This window comes from Dendrobium catenatum, unplaced genomic scaffold (assembly GCF_001605985.2).
Source record: "Dendrobium catenatum unplaced genomic scaffold, ASM160598v2 fragScaff_scaffold_989, whole genome shotgun sequence".
Taxonomy (NCBI): domain Eukaryota; kingdom Viridiplantae; phylum Streptophyta; class Magnoliopsida; order Asparagales; family Orchidaceae; genus Dendrobium; species Dendrobium catenatum.
In genome coordinates, this window is record NW_021319451.1 from 543,110 (window position 1) to 546,980 (window position 3,871).

A 3,871-nucleotide genomic window follows, 5' to 3' on the forward strand; every position below is an offset into this window, starting at 1 on the left:
ATGATGGTTAAATTTCCAAATACCAAATCATGCTGCTACTATACACTGGCTACTATGTACATATTTGATGAATATTCTGAATCTAAAGTTCTTTCTCACTATCGGGAGGGGTAATTAATTATAGGGGATCACGCCTATTGGAAACCTCAACTTATATCATAAAGTTCTCACAAAATTATGGGAAAATTCTATACGTAATGTCTTATTCAAAATCCAATCTGTCTTTTTAAAAATTTGCCTCCAAACTTAAATTTTAAAACTCACATCTAAGACCCAAAAAAAGAGAAAATAGGCCACAGAGAGGCCAGGGCAAAAATTTTTTGAGCCCACAATACTGTATCTTAGGTTGCAGCTTTATATATAGGCCCATAAGTGTTCTATTTAAGTGCACTAATTTATATTCACTTACACTCCTTCCCTAATTGAACTAATGCCTCATGATCTTTACTATCCATTTCCACTACAAGACTTTTTAGCTTCTTGAATAGATCTTTTAATTCAATATCTTTTTTTTTAAGGATTCATATGATTTTGAGAATTCATTGTGATTTTTATTTAATGCATCAAATTCATGTAATAAAAATATATGCTCCTTGTCTATTGTGATATATTCAACTTTGAAAGTTGAATGCTCATTAATTAAACTATCATCCTCTTGTTTCAAAGTTAGAAATTGCTTTTTCAATATATTATGCTGCTTTTTAGCTTCCTATATGAATCATGAATTTACTCAAAAAAAAAAAAAAATTATAGGTAAGATCACATACCTCATCTTATTCGGAGTTCATAAGTAAATCATTTTTAATTAAAAATAAATTTATTGTGTCCTCTTCCAGTTTTTATTCTGATGAATCTAAGGCTAAGTTCGCCTAGAGAATGTTTTGAATTTTTTATTTTCTTCTTTTTATAATAGACTCATCATCACCCTTTTCCATTATAGGGTGGCTCTTAATATTCGCGCATTCAGACCTCATATGTCTAGGCTTACTACACTCATAATAAATTGTGTTAGAAGAAAGCTTATTACTTTTACCATTCTTACCTTTGCTCCTATCAAGGTGATGCTTGGGCTTATACTTTTGCTCTATGAATATCCTGAATTTACTTATTATTAAAGTTATTTTCTTGCTCCCATAAGCTCCTGAGTCGAAGTGATCTATACCATTAGCTTTCAGAGCCACGATCTTTCATTTATATCATTGCCTATATCGAGTAATCTTTTGCTCATAAGCAATAAGAAAGCCCAATAAATTGTTAAAAAAGTATATATTTAGATCTTTGGATTTAGAAATAGTAGTGAATTTAGCATCAAAATTATCAATAAACAATGCAATATCTTATTAACCTTTTTAGAATTTGATAGTTCCCTTCCTAAAGCATACAGAGTTGTCACTATTTGTAAATCTAGTTTACATGTCAGATATATTTTGCTAGGTTTCATGTAAAAGAGTTTATATGCATGCAAACTTACATTCAAACATAATTATTTCACTTCATTTATACCTTCATATATAATACACAACTTATTCCAAATATCCTTTCTAGTGGTACATGTTGATACATATATATAGTCATCATATTTAAAGGCATAAAAAAATAATTCAAATATTTTGCACTGAGATGAGCCAAATCCCTATCTTCCATACTCCATTCAATAAATGAGATTTCTACATTAATACCATTAATAATGAAAAAAGAAGTATCATGACCAGTTTGTATCATATGCTACATTCTAAAGTCAATCTATCATAAAAATATATACATACAAAATTTCTAAAGTAAAATGAAGTGTTTGAATCCCTTTCACCTTCCCTAATATGGTGGAGTATTCAAATCCCTTTCACCTTTCCCATTGCAATAGAGTAGTCAAATCCCTTTCACCAACACAGTGAGACCGAGTAGCTGTCACTAACCTAGTGCAACAAAGTAGCCAAATCTCTTTCACCATCCTGCTGCGACAAAGTAGCCAAATCCCTTTCACTAACCTTGTATGGTGGTGTAGATTAATCCCTTTCACCAACCTGGTATAGTGGAGTTGAAGAATCCCTTTTACCAACTTGGTGTGGTTGAGTAGCAAAATCTCTTTCCCCAACCCAGTGCAATAGATTAGCTGGATCCTTTGTCACTAAAAGGGTCTTTTTCCCAAAGCTTTCCCCAAGATAAATCTTAATGCATGGAGGAATGCAAGTATATGTTCGTCGGAGAAACCATGTTAAAACACCTTTCTCACACTCCCTTGCACTCACAAGGCTCCTCTCTCACAAACTTCACCCTTTTCTCTCACTAACTTAAAGTTCTCTCTTCAACACTTTCTCATAGAAGACATAATCCAATGACTGCTAAAAGAGTCTCTCTAATGAAATAAGAGATGATTAAATGTAGGTTTCAAGATAACCCAAAAATTTAATTTAGCAATTTTTATTTGTATAATATGACTTATTAATACTGTATAATGAATAGTATTCTATATGAACAGTTAAAAATCTTTCACTGATCATCCAGTATAGTCATAGGGTTGTATAGTATGAATAGGACAATTGAATCATCAAACACCTAAACGGCAAAAAACTATATCTATAGATCATTTATTATTGTCTGAATCATACCATATGACTTTAATAATTAATTGTCTCAGATTCAATTGCTTAATCACATGGACTAAATATGTAACATTTTAATTACATTGTATAGTATGATTCAGATCATTTTGTATGAATTTATCAAAATTTAGAAATCAAAATATTGCCTAATTTTAATTAGCAATGGAGGTCTCCTAATTTTAACTGATTGTCCTGTACAATTTAGTTTATACAATATGATTAATTTATTCCTTAATTTCAAATTTATTTTAGATAAATAATCTTTTTAATAAATTTTTTATTACATAGATCATAAAGTACGATCTTTAGAAAAATAAAAATATTTAATCTCATTCCTCTCGTGTGTGTGTATAATTGCTAAGCAAACATACACTTTTTTACACTGATTGAGTAAAAAAACAAAAAAGTGCAGACTCTTGCATAAATCAAACATATACTATCCACATTGCGTCATGATTCTTTGATCATACTTTGTGCATGCAGAACCTGAAATATTAGCATATATAGAAAGGACATGCAATAATAAAACATAGGATAATTTAAATAAAATTCAATAATATTTATTATCATCAAAACCTAAACTCGGGCTCCCAGATTACAACAAATCATGATCTTGGACTTTTTGAAGCTAGGGTGATGAGATCAACATTTTGAAAATAAAATCAACGCATTTTTATTGCATGTTTCGGGAGTTATTTGCATTTGAAGAACAATTATTTTTTAGTTTTTACTATCTTATCCAACAGAAAGAATAATGTTAAATAAACTTTTTAAATATTTTTATATTTAATTTTAAAATAAATTTCGACTAATTTTTTTCTTGAATTGGATTTGATTTTATTGTAAACCATAAATATCATTTTATTTAATATGTTCAAACGATAATTAACTTAGGAAAACAAAATATCTCTATTTTTTATTCATTTAATCTAAGATAAATGTGATAGAATTTCTTACATTAAATTAATAATTTTTTTTGCATAAAATTCAAGAAAATAAAAAAATAATTAAAGAAGTTTTGGAAAAAAATTAAAATCATATGACGTTAGGGTTCAATTCGCTGCCCATGTTAGGATTAGCCCTTAAAGAATTCAGGGGCTATTTAATTGGCTTTTCTTTTCCTATAATAATCTTTGGTCAATATACTGGGTAGACGTGCTCTGTATTTTTTATAATAATAATAATAAGAAGGTTAACCAAATCCGAAATTTATCCCGCAACAGGTACGTGCGAAGAAAACTTTGCTTAGCCAGCAAGGTAAGAGAACTTCT